General features: G+C 34.7%; 1 long non-coding RNA gene across 1 annotated transcript in view; it reads right to left on the bottom strand.

Annotated features, from left to right (window-relative positions):
• The window catches only part of LOC119618326 (uncharacterized), a 133,505-nt gene extending 115,839 nt beyond the window's left edge, over nt 1-17,666 (bottom strand). The window contains exons 1-2 of the long non-coding RNA XR_005234646.2: nt 17,548-17,666; nt 448-562 (exon numbers count right to left, since the gene is read on the bottom strand). This is a non-coding gene — a long non-coding RNA (uncharacterized lncRNA). The remainder of the gene's footprint in view (nt 1-447; nt 563-17,547) is intronic.
• Nucleotides 17,667-19,829: the final 2,163 nt, after the last annotated feature.

Raw genomic sequence — 19,829 nt, 5'->3', positions numbered from 1 at the left:
GGCTCAAAAAGCTCCCCCACTGAGCACCTTGTGATCCCCACTCCTGCCCGCCAGAGAACAACCCCCCTTTGACTGTAATTTTCCTTTACCTACCCAAATCCTATAAAATGGCCCCACCCTTATCTCCCTTCCCTGACTCCTTTTTCGGACTCAGCCCTCCTGCACCCAGGTGAAATAAACAGCCATGTTGCTCACACAAAGCCTGTTTGGTGGTCTCTTCACACGGACGCGCATGACAGTACTATTAATTCAATCTTATATTCACTCATTCATCAAATCTAGAGAAGGAATGAGAAGGATAAGATTATAATTGGATGTGAAAAGTCAAGCATTTTAATATGTGTAAAAAAATGAACATATTTGTTCCAGTTTTTTCCAGCTCTGTATTGTTATGTAATAAATTATCTCATAAATTAGTGGTTGAAAACAACAACCACTTTATTATACCTCATGTTCTGTGGGTCGAGAATTTGGATGGAGCCTGGCCAGGTGAATTCATTTTTCCATGTTCCAGGGATGGCTGTTACTTGGCAACATTCAGCTGATGGATGGGCTGTAGCATCTAGATTGAGAATAGAAGATGGAGGACAAGGCTCACCCGGACTTGGTGACAGGATCCTCTTTAACACAGAGGCCTCTGGTCGGTCAGGCTTTTTATATGGCAGCTCAAGGGTCCAAGAACAAGTGTTCAGCAAACAGAACAGAAATATCATGGCCTGTTGTAAACTAGCTTTGGACGTCCTAAGTGTCATTTCTAGCGTACTCAATTGTTCATAGTAGTTGAAAACCCAGCTAGATTGAAAGAGAGGGGAAGTTTACCGCACCTCTCCGTTGAAAAGTGTCAAAGAATTTGCAACCATGTATTAAGACCTCAATAGTATTCACATTCTCAAATGCTATGCTAATTGAGCTCTGGATAAAAGAGAATTGGAAGTCATTGCTATTCTAATTGAGCTCTGGATAAGGAAGTCATAGCCTTACTCCTAAGGGCTATATAAGAATAATGGGAAATTGTCCCATAACAGTTACAGTTCAAGAAAGCAAAACGTATTCCACAGAGTGTAAATACATCTTTACATGGATATCCAAAACATTCAAGAAAGAGCATCTCTTTCCCTCTCTTGTCTACTCATAAAATCTTACTCATTTCTAGATTCCAGATTAAATGTCAATCTTATAATCTAAATTAATCACCAATTCAGATTAAATAGAAACACTTTTAATTTGAAGTCTTTCCTAAATCTGTCAGTCAGAACAAATCTACGAATCTATTCTTCTCCTAGAATACTATGAAAGTATATTTACTATATGATTTATCATCATATATTCAATGATTCCATATTTTTTCTGCTAGACTGTGTGTGCCTAATAATCATAGTGTAAGCTTTTGATGTGGCAGAATACACACTCAATAAATGGATATTCAATAATGAATACTTCTTTTTAAAGTTTTTTTTTAAGAACCAAGAGATAAAAGTGAAAATAATGAGTACCTTATAAAACATAAAACACAGCAAATATGATCCATAAGTTTAGCACAGAAATCTGAACCACAGTTGAACAGATTTTTGTGAACTACAGAGTATATTTATAACAGCAATACCAGGAGTTTGAGACCAGCCTGTGCAACATAGTGAGATTGTCTCTAGAAAATAAAACAAATTAGCCAGATGTGGTGGCTTGCACCTATAGTCTCAGCAACTCAGGAGGCTGAGGCAGGAGAGTCACCTGAGCCCAGGCATTTGAGGTTGCAGTGAGCTATGATCATGCTACTATGAGACCTTGTCTTCAAACAAACAAACAAACTCTTAGAGCAATAACTGGCACACGGTAAGCATTTATCAAATAAATCTCATGGTTCTTTGTATTTCAGTCAGAGCAATTGGCACACTTAGATATGAATATGCCTCACTTTTTTCTGTATTTTGAGATCTTAGAAATCAGCAATCTTGTCTCATACAACTTGCTATCCCCTATAACATTTTAACAATACTTTATAATTACAATTCGCATTTGGTTTACAGAGTTTTTTCATGTTTATCATTTATACCCTTTTAAAAGATGCTTAAAGCAGTGGTCAGATGTTTCCACCTTGTCAAGATGAGATCTGAATATAAAGTTATCCATTCAAAAAATAATAATCTTTGGGAAATCTATATAAGTAATTCCCCAAGTAATTTCTGAAATTCTGTGTTTCTGGGAATTCTATACAATTTTGAATAAGATATTCATTAAAATAAAACATACATACTGAAAAAGGCACAAATAATAAAGGTCGCCTAGACTAATTTTTATAAATTGAACGCAGTTGTGTAATCAGAACCGTATTATATATTGATAAAATTATTTTATAATTGAAATATATATTTGTATTAACACATCTTTTCAAATGTAAAATTACCTTTGTTTCGGCATTTATATTTTAAAGTCAAAAGCAAATGCTCTTCAAAGGCAAAAGAATTAAATTGCTAAAATATAGTAAGTATATCTGCACTTCCATAGTCTTGCCAAATGTATAATCGGGAAAGGTGCTTTGTGTCAGAGTTAAGTGTTTGCTTTAGAAGTCAATGACTAAAATCTTTTTAAGATTTATCACTTGTTATCTCAGAAGAAAAATCTACCATTTCTATAAGGCCTTATCAAATAAGCTGTAAGCTATATAACACATGTATTAACATATAGTAGTATAAATAATAATAAAAATATGCTTATATTCTACACTTGGATTTTCAGTAATTAAATTCACTCATTGTATTAATAGAGTTTCCCTAAGAGGCTAATCACCACTCACAACACTGAAAAAGTTAATAATGGAATTTAAATGACACTTTGAAATTGTGGTTGAATCCCTCATGGACATTCAAGTTTTATTTCCCATCAAGACATCTACCTAGAGAATCTTCAAGATTATAAAACACACGTACCTTGATATTTAGTGGGGAAAAAAATATGATTTTTTTTCTTTCTTTTTTTAATACTTCCTCTTTCCAACCCGCATTTGGTCAACTTTTTTCCCCTCCTGTGGTGTATACATTCTGAATGATACCTCTTCAGACATGGATTTTATTTTTCCACATAAGAGCAAGGAAAATAAAATGGTATGAAAAAAAAAAAAAGATATTCTGCCTAGAAATTTAAAGTTGGTATAAATTTAAAGTTGGTCGGAGTAAATTGTGTGTGAGTTTGCATCTCACGTGATTCACATGTTCTCTACACAGCATGAGTCTTATAAAATAAACAGTTTTTCTTCAGACTTAATTAAACAGAATCAAGTTTCAGCCATAGCATTTAGTCTTGGATTTCAGAATGCTTCTTGTAGAAAGTACTAGGGAAACGGAACGTACAGAAAAATCAAGGAATGGCAGGTAGGTAGCCACTAATTAATGAAAAAAGGCCCTAAATAACTCTAAATATTTAGGCTTGATAGTTTAAATGTGCTTACAGGGGTGGCTATTAGCCTGTTTGAGAGATGGTCAGTTCATTCAGGGGACAATGCATGTCCCTCAGAGACACCGCTGTGAAGAGGAACAAAGAACCGGGGCAGCCTCACCCTAACCCATTCTCTACTGCAACACCCCTTGTTCACAAAGCCTCTTTCAACTGTCCTTTATTCTAGATGTTTACTTCTTCTGATTCAGGTCTCTTTTTGCTATCTCATGCATTGCATTTCTAACCCTCCAGCAGGCTGGACCCCAAACATGAGCTACCCACAAAGGCTGCCATAGAAGAAAACAAATCTCAAGACACAGATTTAATAATTTTGTATAAACACTTTGTGAATTTTTCACTTTTTACAAAACAATAACCAAACGCACCCTTGTGCAAGCTAAAATAAAGCTCTTGGAGAGAAATATACTGTAATAACAAGTTAAAGTTATAGTATAAGCATTTAGAGGATTCCTTCATCTTGATATTTCAAATAATCACATATTGGCAAATATTGCCACCTGAGTAATAGAAGAAGGGTAGAGCCAATATTTGTTGTGTTATAAAATTGCTATGTTTGGTTTTGAGTTTGATTTTTAGGTTTTTGTTTTTATAATTCCAAAATTTTTAAATCTGTGAATGTGAGATAAATGAATGTGTATATATGATATTACCTTATAGAATTATTTGTACATACAATATTTTCCTAGAATATGTGGTTATATATATAAAGCTATACCTGAAAATGGGTGCGGTGTGGCTTTTAATTAAGGCTTCTTTTAAGTTATTAATTTAAAAAACCAATAAAACAATGAATTTCTAACTTTTTGAAAAATATCATCATAATCTGGTCAAAAATATTTACAATGCTATTGCCATTTACAGTTGGAAATGTCAACAGTAGCAAAGATTTACTACACAATTCTCTGAGACATTTATATAAAATTGAATAGATTCTATTCATTCTCAACATTTGAGAAGAAACTACAGTATAATTTAAAATACATATTAAATAACAAGAAAACTAGTGGTAAAACCTATGAGAAAACTTTATTTTTAATTTGGATTAAATTGCAGGTCATTGAATCTAGTAAAAATTACTGACTTACTGTTTCATATTTTTATTTTATAAAAAACTTGCTAGTTTAAATTTGTTTTAATAAAAGGCATATTTCAAGCCTTATAGGAATCCATATCATAGTAATCAAGATTTATAACAGCATTATACAGCTTTAATGCTGTGGATTTCTTTCAGGCCCTTTGACGTAAAAAGTTAAAATAATTTTCTCATATCAAGGGGAAATGTTACTATTGCCCAGACTACCACCTTTACTTTAGAAGGGGAACATCACACACCGGGGCCTGTTGTGGGGTGACGGGAGGGAAGAAGGATAGCATTAGGATAAACACGTAATGTAAATGAGGAGTTAATGGGTGCAGCACACCAACATGGCACATGTATACATATGTAACAAACCTGCACATTGTGCGCATGTACCCTAGAACTTAAAGTATAATTTTAAAAAAAGAAGTAATAAATCATTATTAAAGATTTCCTAAAAAAAAAAAAAAAACAAGAAACATGCTCATATTCAATCTATTATTTACACTTTTGTTTTAAAATTACTTAAGATTTTATCTCCCTAATCAATAATAAAAGAGTTACATAAACACATTTTAAAATTTCCCTGTTTTCTTTAAACACATAGCTCATGTATGTATTTTTAATTGGGACAACGCTGCTCTTCCAAAATCTCAAATACTTTTAATAAAGTGCATGTGCATGCAAGCAATGATGACCCTTAAAAGCAGTCATAAATTTAGTCACTGGGAAATGAGAAGGCTTCACAGATGACTTAATTTGCTGTGGGAACCTGTGCTTCCTCCATGTGTAACCTCTGCATTTTGCTGTCTGTGACCTTCAGCAACATCCACCTGCTGGAAGCCATGTTTGATTCTCTGACCAGGGAAACGCCTGCTTGACAGCAGAATGGTATCATAGGACAGTGTGATGGAATTTTTCTTTCTCTGTCATCATTAAGGGGGTTCCCCCTATGGTGAGGGGAATGAAAAGTACGATTTAATGTTCTCTGGAGAGTGGCGGGGGGAAGAAAGGCTGAAAGCTTCACATGCTGCTTTCGGAGTGGGTCATTTCAGTCCTTGTGGCGAATGGGATGTCCCAGTGGAATTTGCCATAGACTGGTCTGAAAAGAAAGGGATTAAGACCCTTTTAAGGATGGAAATGTAACAAAAGGACCACTTTTATGATGTAGCAGCATAAAATAAGGGCTCTATTGTACAACTGATTGCTAAAGATCTTTGAATTGGGTAGCCTATCCTGGTAGGCCCTGTTTCCTGAGGGTTTAGAGGCTTGTACAAATGATATGTCTATACTAGAATCTGAGTTCTGCTCTCATTTAGGGGCAAGTAAGAGATTATCAGTTTGTTCCTACATGATTTTTTTTCTACACCTACCGAAAAGTGGCCTGTAGGGAGATTATACTCTAGTGAAAGTTGCTGCTAATTAAAACAAGTAATTAGTGTTCCTCCAGGCTTTGCGGTTTCACTCACTTTTGCCCGCCAGACAGCATTAGTTTAAAAGCAATCCAATTTCTAGCAATAACAGACTGTAAAAAAAGTCATTTAACAAGTACATAAGTGTAAGGTTACAGTTCAGGCATTGATTTATCTTTTCTGGGCTATTTAGAAATACTGTAGCAAAGTTGAAGAGAAAGAAAGTTAAATAGCTTTATAAAAATAATGTTAAGGAAAGAAAAAAGACCACATGCCTCAGTCCATTCACCAAAAAAAAAAAAAAAAAAAAAAAAAAGACAAGCAAAAACTGGAAGCATATAAGACTGCCTAAATTGCATTAGGAAACCAAAATTGGATTTAATGCTGTTTTCTCATAGAACCCTCACTTAGCATTTTGTAAACAGATCATTTCATTAAGTCCTTTTGTTTCTTCTCCCGCCTTTGCTGAAACAGGGACTTTTTATTGACTGATTCTCATTGAAATGAATTGGAGCAGTAGAGTTGAACACAACACGCTATTACCTCCTTTTTTTTTCACAATTCCAAAATGACTAGCATGGTTTTATTTTGCATATCTGGTGGGAGGATTTAGTTAAACTAGAGAGATCTTGAGAGAGATTAAAATATTTTATTATAAAAAGATATAACAGAAATTAATATTAAAAAAAACCATACCTACATTGAATCATGCCCTGATAAATTCTTGTCTAATTGCTCAGTTTTTGTAACCTGACATCCTTCTATAATTGCTGCCTTTGCTGCTTGAAATGATCTATTTCTGAGGTTGGTATCATCAAAGACATGTGTGCTATTGTGCAAGCAATTCAACATAGCTCATCATTAAAATCAGCTGTAACTCTTCTTTCCCTTTAACAAATGAATTCATAATACTTTAATTAATGCAAAATTTTCAGATTTGTAGTTTCTCCAATGCTTATTTTTTTAAAAATGCTGACTATTCCTCTACAAGATAAAATCTTTGCTATGTATTTCAAAGAGCGCTATTGATATAAATAATATTGTATGTGTGAAAGTCATTTATTATAAACTGTTAATGCCACAAAAATGTTTGCTGCTATCCCCTTTTCAACTGGTGGATTCCAAATTTAGTGATCTTTTTCAATTAATTATAATTAATTATTAAGTAGCCTGAATTTTATCATTATAGGTTAATATAAGACTGTATAATTATTATATTTTAAAAATTAATTTTAGAATATAAAAATGTTTTTCATAAAGACTGGCACCTTTTTAAAATTAATAAAATAAATTTTCATCATGTGACTTATAAATTCTTAACTGTATTTTAAAGTTTTAGTATATTTAGTATATACTAAATATATTTAGTATAATTAGCTTTTCCTTTCCTCAAATTTATTTCCCATTATATTTATAGAAGAGTTTGGAACACCAAGCTTAAAAAAGAAATTTTGTATGTAAGGGTCAGTAAGTAGACTTTATCTGAATCTCTGCTTAACTTTTAAACATACTGTGAGAAGAGAAAATAACTTGGTGATAACTTACTTTCCTAGGAAGGAATATGTGAAATAATGAAGATGACTTTCATTAATAAGTGCATTCCATGTATAGATCATTTCCCCAATAGAAACTTACAGTTTCCGAAAATCTAAAATCAATTTATAATTCTTGTAGAATGTCAGCCATAGTAAGCTGAAAATGTTTCCTTCATATTATACCTTTTCCCTGATAATTAGAGCTATGCTCAACTGGCATTTTAAGATAGTTTTTTTTTTTTTTTTCTTTTTGTTTAATGGTAGAAAACCTTCTTTCAAAACCAGTCTTTGACAGTATTTGATTTTCTGAAATTGAATTCAGGCTACTTCTATCAAGTCTCCTTTTGAGCTGAGAACTTGCTTTTTATTTCACAGTTGATGAGCTGGAGAATGCGACTGGCAGCACAGGCCTAGGGCACCAGAGGGCAGACTGTACAGATACCTGTAAGAATGGTCAGCACTCTTCATGGATGATGATGGAACCATCAGGGACACTATAAGAGCGTTCATTTTATGTATTAAACCAGATTTGCACAACAATACCATTATAATATAAATGTAATCTTTAGAAGTAATTTTAAAGCAACAAATGTATAAATGCCAACTCTCAAGTAAAAGCAAATAATTTTCCTAAGCCAAATGTCTTTTATAAGAGATTTCAATGGTCATTTGAATTTAGTTTAAGGATCATTTGACATTATGATTCACCCGATTCTTAAATGCACATCTCAAATATAATTGTCTTCATTTGGAGTTGATGTATAAAAAATAAAAACAGTGAAATAACCCTTAGTGATTTGTTCTACTGCTGTGCAGTGCTTTTGTCTAACTACAAGAAACTCTAAGTACACAATTATCAGTATTAAAACTGATGTCTCCAAGAGTTCAATGTTAATTTTACTTAAAAAATTTATACTGAAAAAATGGCTTCTCCATATTCCTTGTAATATGGCTATTTAATCTAAATTCACCCAGCTCAGCCATACAGTCTTTTGAAAACAGAGATGATTAGATCTTTATATAATGTAATAAAGCTCAAAAGTGTTTATGAAATTTAATAAAATTAAATTTCTTTGAATTTTATTAATATTTTACTAGATATAGGGGTAAGTATAAACTTTTATTGTACCAATAATTCAGGACTTTCTGTAAGATATAAGATATGTAAAAGATTGGACAATCTGTTGAAGCATGCTATCTAAAGATCAATCTTGTGTCATTCCATAACAGGAAACACCTCTACCATCTGTGGAATTTATCCTCTACACAGAAGAACTGAGCAGGAAGAGTAGAACTAGCATTTAAGAAAAGCTGCAAATGCCAGGCATCAGGCCAAGCACTTTACATATATTGTCTCATTAATTATAACAATTTTGAAGATAAGCACTCAGCAGCTAAGATAGATTGAGTAAAATACTCCACAAAAGTTAACTAAAGGGGATTTATTTTAAAAATCAACATATTTTTTGAAAAATATTTATGGAGTACCTACAATGTACCAGCCATTGTGAGAATCACACTGTGGGCAGCTGTGAACAAGAAACACGAGCTCTCTGCTGTCTGGAAACGTACATCCTAGTAAGGGAAGACATGCTACACACATGTAGACAAACTGGTAAATAAATATACAATATACTGATAATTATATAAAGGAGTTTAAGATATTTTATGATCAATTGTTAAATAAATTTGTTCACAAACTGATGATGAGTTTTTCCAGATTATTTTGACTTTTGCAGCCTAAATTTGGACTTTTACATTTGGTTCTATTTAATTCTGTACATTTTAGTCAGTTTTTCTCATACTTTAACTTCTTTTTGATTCCTGAGGTTTTCATTCACTGAAAAGGTATGGCCATGCAGACCATACCACTTATGTTATGCAGACCCATGCCAAATTGTACTCACTTTTTCCAGGTAAACTTTCTTCTTAAGAGATTTTGAACGCTACTTCAAGCGTCACCCTAGAGAGGATCTTTGGTGCCAATTTGGTCTACTGGCTTTTGTCCCATGCTGTCTTGACTTGCCCCTTTTTCTCTTATGTAACTCGTCTGATTCTGTTTTATGAAGGAACCCTTTGGTTCCTTGCATTTTTTCATCTTCAATATTATAGCCACCATTCACTAACTGTCTCCTATGTGCCTACCACTATTCTAAATATGCATTTCTTTACAATTGCGTCTCATGTAATCCTCCAATTGACATACAAGAAAAAGTATTGCTGTTATCACCATTTTGCAAATTAGAAAAATGAGGTACAGAGAGATCATGTCCCCAAGAGCATACCTTCAGTAAGTGAGAAAGCCAGGATATTTAGAAGAAACCAGTTCAGTGATGTTACTCTTCATTTCATATTTCAGAGTCTTTATAGCACTGAATCCATATTCCAATTTAAAATGAATAGCCATGGATCCAGACTCTTTTTCTCTCAACATTTTTAAAATGTTACCCTGAAGTCTAGGGTACAGGTTAAATTATGTTCAGTGTTTGTTGTCACAGCTGTTATAAATTCTGTGTTAATAATATCACAACATCTTGCATTTCCAAACACCACTTTTCCAAATCATGCTTCAATAGCAGGAAAAAGGCAGAGTAGAAAGGGCATGGGCTGTGCAGTCAGTTAGGGTTGCATTCAAATCTAGCTCTTTTGTTTTACCTATGTCACTTTGGGCAATTTATTTAATTTCCCTTAGACTCGGTTACTTTTTCTTCTCATTAAGGATAATATCTGTTTTGGGGGATTGCTATGGGAATCAACTTAACACAAGTAAAACTGTTTGGCACATGCTTTGCACTCAATAATTTTGTCTTTATGTTTACTTAAAATTGAGATTGAACTTGTGATTCTTTTTATTTTTCCGTAGAAGTTTGAGAGAGATTTTTTCCCCCAAAAGTTGAGTCATTTTGTCAGATGCTCTGTGTTTAGTTTCATGACTTACCACAGTCTGCATAGAGTCTGCCATATATTCATTCATCATTCATTCACTCATTTATTTAGCAAGTAAGGCAGCAAGCAAGCATATGTAATAGAATTATTATGCCAGACTCTGTGCTAAACAGTGATTCAGAGGTATATGAGAGCAATCTAGAAGTTCACATTCATATAGTGACAGAGGTATGAGAGAAATAAACAAGGGAGCTAAGTTTATATTAAAATCTGAATAGAGACAGTATTATCCAGATCTTCTCCCTGCTGAGGTGATCTGTACTCAACAGCTCCTTACATTTGGTTTCATCCATAGTTACCTAAGTGTCCTTATAAGATTCATTTCTTCTCTGAAATGCCATGCCTCTATAATCATGTCATGGTTGGTTCTCTTTTTAAATTCTTACTTAAATGACATTGACTACATTCCCTCACTAAGGTTTATAGAATTTATTGGAAATAGAATGCCTAATTTGCAACCAGTATCACTTTGCATCCTTTATAATAGGTCAGGTTTGTACATAACATAATGTTTTCAGTGTGGCCAATTTACCTGATACCTAGCTGGAAATTTTTGTAACAATCATTTGCCCTCTTTTTTCTAACACATTTTGGGGACCTCCTATAACCCCTTTTATTTTTTCTTCATCATTTCCTTTGTTACTCAAAGTATCTAATAGTTTTATCTGGGCATTCCCCCACTAAAACCTTCTATTAAAGTAATATTTTTAAATACATATCACATTGACCTGAATATGTTTGGATACATACAGCAGAATACTCAAGCAGCCGCAATGTGATACACATTAATACACACTTGAAGACACACTTGAACTTCAATCATGATATCCTTAGGCTGAACCTCTGTAAAGAATTAAGGTAGAAAAATTGGCATACTCTTGCCTGTTGGGAATAAGTTTACATAAGCAAAGACAGAGCTTTGGTGGCAAACTACCACAGCCAAACTTACAGATGATATAAAGAAGGCTTCAATTGTTGACCTTTTCTAGCATTCTCTACTTCCAATATTCTGTTATTCTTTCCTTTCAGTGCATTTATACCACATTCTTTGTATTATCACCTGCCTCTATGCTAGTATGTAAGTTTCATGAAGAGAAGAAAGTTCGGTAACTATTGTGTTACCAGGATGTTCCTCAAATAAGAATGAATGACATGAACTGGTAATATAGCACTGAAAATATAGTAAGAGTTAAATGTTTTAGTTAGTATCATATAGTATTTGGAGAGACACTTTCTTTCTTACTTTCTTTCCTTGGAGGCAGAGTCTTATACTGTTGCCCAGGCTGGAGTGCAGTGGTGCGATGTCAGCTCACTGCAACCTCCGTCTCCCAGGTTCAAGCGATTCTCCTGCCTCAGCCTCCGGAGTAACTGGGATTACAGGAGCATGCCACCATGCCCAGTTAATTTTTGTATTTTTTTTTAGTAGAGACAGGGTTTCACTATGTTGGCTGGGCTGGTCTTGAACTCCTGACCTTGTGATCTGCCCGCCTCGGCCTCCCAAAGTGCTGGGATTACAGGCATGAGTCTCCGCGCCCGGCTGGAGAAACATTTTTTCAAGGCGAAAAGATGTATTCTAAATTAGAACCACATATGGAAATTAGGATTCTTGCCTCCTCCAACTCTAAACTTACGCAATTGTAAAACCCCTTTGCTAGAAAATGCCAATATCATATCTCTTTTGGAGAGACACTTTCTAAAACAGATATGATATTGGCATTCTAGACCAAAGGGATTTTACAATTGCATGAGTTTAGAGTTGGAGGCAAGAGTCCTAATTTCCATATGTGGCTCTAATTTAGAATACATCTTTTCGTCTTGAAAAAATATTTACTATCATGGAAAATTTATTGCTATAGCTGTAAAATAATGATCAAGCTGTAGAATGAAGACTAGGAAGCTCAAGTTTTCTTTCATTCCATCTTTACAACAATGATTTTATTTATTCATGAGTGGAAGGTTATGGCACTGAGAATAGAGATGTAGATGCAGAAAAGAAAAAGGTTTAATCATTGCTCTTGAGCATTCTCTGGCAAAATAGGATAAGAAAACTTACAATTGAATCAGAATGTATGAAGGACTAGCATCTAACTAAATGTGGCACAGAATTCTGCTCCTAACAGAGATTGGAGTAAGGGAAGATAAAGTAAGTAAATCTCCAAATGGAGACAATTAATGAATTGAATTTTTAAAAAGTAAAGAGAAGTAAGGCAGGATGTTCAAAATGATGAAATTCTAACATGCTCACAATAATGCTTTTATCACGTGGACTAATACTTTCCATGAATTAATGTTGATTCAAGCAATTTAATTCATGATTTAATGTACGTGTTCTTTGGTCCTATACTAAAGAACAACTTGCAACTCATGAACTTTAAGTATAAACACAAATAATACTCTTGTTTCTTATTTAGTTCATGTAAATATTTCAGCAGCACAATGAAAGCAACGAACCATATTTTGAAGCCTCTGCTCCCTACAGGTAAACATTTTCCTCTTTATTTCCTTAATGATTTCAAACTTGCAAAAGTGTCATCTGTATTCCTTATGACCAGTTTCCTTTGGCTAAATTCAGACTTTTTCCTATATAAACTGTTATCAACATAGCCACCAAAATTGTACTCAAAAGAGATTCAATATTCCTCCACATTTTCCTATTTTTATGACTTCCCTTGCTACCACACACAATTGACCACAATCTCCTCGTGGACAATTTTTATAGACTTACCTTTATAAACTTCCTTGTTTTCCTAATGTTTTCTAATTGATTCTCACTAGAATTTAAGCTCCAAGAAAGCAGTGTTCTCACTTCTTTTGTTCACTGACATATCCCAAACTCTGAAACAGTGCCAGATGCATATAGGCACTCAAAAAATACTTGAAAACAATACATTGTTCACTTCTCACTTTGTAGGAAAACAGGTAGAGACTGCTAAAAACATGAACAATGTATTTTTAATCCTTCCTGTCCTTTTCACTAGATGTCAATTTCTTTTTTCAATGACATTATATGAGAAAGATTGTTTAACGTTAGGATAGAAATACATATTCACTGCAAAAAATTTAGAAATAAAACATGTATAATTTCACTCTACCAAGATAAAACTACTGTTTATATGTGAGCATATATAGTTTCAGGATTTTTATCTATGTGTATAGATTGGATTAATATTTAGATCACAGATATACAGTTAGGAACATGATAGAATAAATGGTGAATACAGAAAAGTTCAACTGAGATCAAAGAAAGAGACATACTTTTTCACATGCTAAGTGAGATTAAAAAAAGATCAATTTTAACATTGTTAACTAAGCTTGTAAAGACATTAAAATCTGGTTACTTTAGCTAACTTTCCTGGTAGGATGTATGACCTCATTAATCACTTTAGAAATCTGAAAACTGATTTGAGAGGCTGTCTCAGAAAGGCTATCTTAGTTCAGGTTACTATAACAAATTACCCTTGGCTGAGTAGTTTAAACAACAAACATTTATTTCTCACAGTTCTGGAATCTGGAAATCTAAGATCAGGTGCCAGCATCATCTGGCAGTGAGGGCCATCTTCCACGCTGCAGAAAACCAGCTTCTCCTTAAAACCCTCTGCTAGTTCTCTGGCGTCTTTTTCTAAGGGCACTAATCCCATTCATGAGGGCTCCATCCTCATGACCTAATCACTTCCCATAGGCTCTACCTCCAAAAAGCATCACTTTGGGGATTATATTTCAAGATATGAAATTTGGGGGGGAGGGGGCACAAACAGTTCATAACAAAGATAAAGCAAGATGTTAATTTATCCTTCCCACTTAGGATGATAGGTTAACAAAGAAAATAGTGCACCTACTTAAAAAATTTTTTTAACTTGCTGTTGTAATTTAAAAGCCATTAACCACCTACCTTTGTCTCATAATCATTGGAATTGTTGTTGATTAACCAATGAATGCATAATTTATTCTGAAAAATAAGCTCACATGGCCACTTTTCAACATGTTTATAAAAATTGTGTTTATTAATTTTGGCTGGGCATGGTGGTTCACACCCGTAATCCCAGCACTTTGGGAGGCTGAGGCAGGTGGATCACAAGGTCAGGCATTCGAGACCAGCCTGGCCAACAGAGTGAAACTCCAGTGGCGGGTGTCTGTAATCCCAGCTACTCAGGAGGCTGAGGCATGAGAATCGCTTGAACCTGGGAGGCAGAGGTTGCAGTGAGCTGAGATCGTGCCACTGCACTCCAGCCCGGGTGACAGTGCAAGATTCCATCTCAAAAAAAAAAAAAAAAAAAAAAAAAAGTACTATCTCCTAAAATAACTCAAGTCTCCTCCAAACTTCCCAAACATGTATTTTTCTTCTTATTTCTATGAAAGCACCCATAGTTACCTTGAAAGCATGACTGAAGCTCCCTCAGCATAAAGAGCACTACAATTGAAACCCACAGGCCAAGATTGAATGCCTTGTTCTCTATTTTTTCACCATATGACATTAAACAAACAACCCATTTTTCCAAGTTTTCCTGAGCCTGGGGCTTCACCAATGAGAAAAGTAGGTGAGGTCATCTCTAAAGACCCTATCATTCTTATATTTTATAATCTTATAATAAATCACTTTATATTACAAAGATCTTTAGGGTTCTGTGTAGTTAAATGTATTTCATGCTTTAAATTTTTGTTGTTGTCATTTTTTTTTTCTGTATGTTTTTCTATAACCACTTTGATTGACAGGAGTCTCTTTATCTGTCCTTTGCAATGCTGCATAATCTTTAGCAATTAGGTTAGTCAAACTGATATAAATCATGACTTCCTTCCTACTACAAATTTTTTACGTGAAATGTGTACAACTAGAAACGTGGGCTATGGAAGTTTCATACAATTCAATTTTTCCATTATGAATGCAATCTATTTACTTTAAAATTTTTCTAGCGGTTTAAACTTTGCCTGAACCAGCAATTTAGAGCAGCCTCTAAAAAAAATAAAATTAAAGAAGGTAGCATTCATATTTGTGCTGACCTCCAACTCACACTGTGTCTCACAGTGAGTCTCAGCATGAGACATGTGATTGAAGGATACTCCCGTGAAACAGCTGCTCAGAGGGAAGGATGTATGATCTGAGTCCAGTTCAGAAAAGACAGATGTCCACCTGGAAATCCCTCAGTCTAGTAGAAATGGCAATCCTGTGTGTTGTTGTGTCATCCAAGAAGCTCAAAACTGAATGGGCATACAGGCAATATTAATCCTTTGAACCTTCAAAGGGGCCACTGCTTTGTGATTAAAGATAGGTCCTAGTCACCTGGTCCCATTAGTTCATGAATGATGATGACCTTTTTAACAAGACCCTGAAGTCAGCTTTGAAGTAAGGCACCAAAATGGAATTTAATATAACACAGAACCTAGAAAATTGAAAACAGGAAAAAGTTAAGGTACTCTAACATTACAGGACTTGAAAGCATTCTTCTTCTGCCATATCAAGCAACCTAGTTTTAAAAGACCCAGTAGCTGGGCGCGGTGGCTCACGCCTGTAATCCCAGCACTTTGGGAGGCCGAGGCAGGCAGATCACGAGGTCAGGAGATCAAGACCATCCTGGTTAACACAGTGAAACCCCGTCTCTACTAAAAATACAAAAAATTAGCCGGGTGCTGTGGCGGGCGCCTGTAGTCCCAGCTACTCGGGAGACTGAGGCAGGAGAATGGCGTGAACCCGGGAGGCGGAGCTTGCAGTGAGCCGAGATCGAGATCGCGCCACTGCACTCCAGCCTGGGCGACAGAGCGAGACTCCGTCTCAAAAAAAAAAAAAAAAACCCAGTAAAGAGAAAAATAACAGTGATAAGGTAATGAATATTTTTATGAAATGGGTTACTGTACTTTAGAAAATGTTTTGAGGTCTTTATTAGACCAAAACAGAATAATTCAGTTTTAATGCCATAACAAACATTACATTTAAAAATGTAAGTTGAGTTCTGACAGGGTGTAGCTTTATATAATCTGTAGGTACTTAATACATGCTTAGGGAGAATGATGAGAATAGTGATCACTATCTATCAATAGTGATAGAATATGAAAATAGAATATGGCAAAAGGAAGTTCTTCCCTTCTGTTTATGTGGTCATGCTTATTTACCTTATTTTAATTAAGAAAGATATGTTAACTTAGAACACCAGAATGAAACTAACCTAACTTTCAGAATCATCAGTATGAAGAAAAACTTTGTTGAGGGCTTATTTTATTCCCCAAAATTCAGAAGATTAAAACCATTTGTAATTTAATGTGGCCATATTATTTCCAACCTGAATTTCAAATAAATTATATGACCTATTTCAAGACATATACAACTGTTTGAAACACACTTTGAAACAATTAAATAGAAAGTTTGTGCCTTCTTTGAAGAATCTGGTGTACATTTCATTTTTTTTTTTAGTTTAAAGTTATGCCCATGGTTGAAAATTAATAAATAAAACTTCTAGATTTTAGTTTAGTAACCAACTGTGAAAAATAACCTCTCAGAACTGTATCAGGTTTTTTTTTTTCCTTCTTTCGTTCTTTCTTTCTTTTTTCTTTTTCTTACTTTCAATTGCATGATAAATTCTGCATTATGTCTTACTAAGGCTTCAACACTACATTTAATGAAGTTGTTGAACTTTTAACCTTTGAGTTCAACGCACTTGAAAACTACCACCAGTATCTACTGCACTTTTTTCTGTAGTTCTGTGTCAAATATAGTGAGGGTCTTTTAGTGTAGGGGACTATTTACCCAGGTTCTTTGTAAAAATAAACCGAAGGCATTTCATTTTTTACTGGTCTTTTTTAAAATTCTGGAAGAAAAACATGCTGGGGTTCCCTAGAACAACCTCCTCCTCTATCCTGCTCCTCTATTGGTAATTGCTCTACAAATAAAGAGTTCCTGAGTGTCAGCTTCCAGTGAAAAGTCATTTACTCACAACCAGACATCCAGCTTCCCAACAGAAAGGATTGTTTTTTCCGAAATCATCTCATATCTTTCAAACTCATCCTGTCTATTCAGCCATGCATTCTGCCTGCAAGCAGCACAAGCAGCATTTCTTAGTTTCGTAACCAAACAGTAGCAATGCTTTCAAAGGAATCAAAAGGAAGGAACCTTTTTTTTTAATGTAGGATTTATACTTACCTTTTCCTCTTTGTGCCACTAAACCGTTATAAATGTTGGCCCAAGCTCCGTCCTTCGATAGGGAACCAAAAAAAAAAAAAAAAAAACAGGCAATTCTCTGTCTTATTTGTTAGAGGAATAATCTGATGAGCAGTGAACACTAGAGGGGGAGCTTACCCGTTCAGGAGCGTGAGTGAAAGCTTCAGACCCTCTGGGAGAGGATCAGAGTGATACCAGAGCTGCTGACTTAAACAAGGCAAGCTAAGATTTGGTCAGCAGAGGTTCCAAAGTCAAAAGGTCAAGAATGGTAGGTAGCCAATTTATTGTCACTTTCCAAAACGGCAAGAAATCAGTGACATTGAGAAATTTCGCTGCTGCTTATACTATGATATGGAATATTTTAAAAATCTCTCTGGAGGCAGCTATACCATGAGGAGTAGGATTACAGAGGCTTTCCCCCCTTGACTAGGACTCTCTGTCATTTAAATGTCTAAGGAATGATGGAATGAATTATCATAAAATTTTGACAAATTTGATGGCTCAAGCAAGAGGGGAAAATAGGCATTCCGATTATTAGGTTGTAATAAGACATGACATTTAAAATGAGTTTACATGGCAGTTAGACAAACCTTTGCTTTTTTCCCCTTGGTTTAAAAACACTGGGATCCCTTTATTTGGAAAGGAATTAACTTATTTCAGTTTCTCTTCTCTCTAGCTTATCAATTATGAACCCTATTACACCAATTATACATTTCCATCCTTTGTAACCATAGTCCAATTGCTTTCCACAATTTGCCTAAATTAAAAAAAAAAGAACATACCTTGAAAGCAGTAGAATATTTAAGTAGAGATATTTAGTATAATTTTGGTAGAAAAATGTAAGAAATACAAGTTGTTCTTTCATTTGTTATTAGGTTATTTTTTTTCGTATCATCTTATAACATCTAGATAAGATGCATTGATTTAGAAGAACAAACTATACTTTTCAAAAGGAAATAAAGCAATAAAAGTGATTAATCAAAGAACTGAAAAACAACAGTAATTTTCTCTGATGCCACTCACCCCTACTTCTTTACCAAATATAAACTTCTCTTTCAAATAATCTATCTCTCTAAGTCACATGAGCAATCCAAATTATTATGTTTATATTATTTACTAAAAATGTTTGGCTTAAACAAGATAATTCAATCACAATTAATCTGCTCTTTGGAAACATCATGAACTTCTAGTTAAAAATTAATAGAGTCTGTGGCATTTTAAAACTATGTACTATTAGTATGTTAGAAAACAGATATTTCTGTAAAAAAAAAAGAGGAAATAAAAGACTTTTTTTAAGAAATATGTTTAGCATGATTTTAACTTTGTCAGACTCCAACTACTAAAAGTGGAAAGAAGTCCCCTGACTTTAGAAAGTGAGCTCTGTATAGATGGCCTGATAACTGATCACCTGACTTTACCTAAACTTGCTTGAATTATACGAACAAAATAATGTGGATGATGAAATTTTTCCCCAGCAATACATAAAAATGTGGATTTGTCTTTGCTTTCCGAGAGACGTTTTAGAACCGTGATGACCAGATCTTTAGAATTTTCTTCTGATTCTAGTAGTGCAATCCCCAGAGGTTAGTCAAAAGCTAGTAGTCATTTCCCACAGACCTGGATAGCAACAATTACTTAGACAGTTTTTATTTCCATAACTAAATAAGAGAGCAAAGGAAGTGTGAATTAAATGTAGTTATTCTAAGTTTCTAGGGTTTACATCATGGAAGCCAACTGTTGAACTGCTAATGAAAACCAATTTTGAAGCTGCTGAGCTGGCCCTCGAATGCATCCTTCATGCTCTGCTCACAGGTACCTGCAAATTGTGTAGGTGGCCAAGCAATGAAGACATACTTTGAGCTTGGAGTATGCAGTTTTGGGGTTAAGCAATTTGGAGGAAGCAGGAGCTGGCCAAGTAAATGTAACGTTGCCTTTGTATCACTGGAACTAGAGCCATTTTGCTCACCCAATAAAAATGTCTAGCTAGGCCGGGCACGGTGGCTCACGCCTGTAATCCTAGCACTTTGGAAGGCCAAGGTGGGCAGATCACGAGGTCGGAGATGGAGACCATCCTGGCTAACACGGTGAAACCCCGTCTCTACTAAAAATACAAAAAATTAGTTGCGCGTGATGGCGGGCGCCTGTTGTCCCAGCTGAATCCAGGAGGCAGAGCTTGCAGTGAGCCGAGATCGCGCCACTGGACTCCAGCCTGGGTGACAGAGGGAGACTCTGTCTCAAAAAAATAAATAAATAAATAAATAAAT

Source organism: Chlorocebus sabaeus, chromosome 4 (genome assembly GCF_047675955.1).
Source record: "Chlorocebus sabaeus isolate Y175 chromosome 4, mChlSab1.0.hap1, whole genome shotgun sequence".
Taxonomy (NCBI): domain Eukaryota; kingdom Metazoa; phylum Chordata; class Mammalia; order Primates; family Cercopithecidae; genus Chlorocebus; species Chlorocebus sabaeus.
The sequence above is the reverse complement of the archived record's forward strand: the minus strand, read 5'-3'. Positions and strand labels throughout refer to the sequence as shown.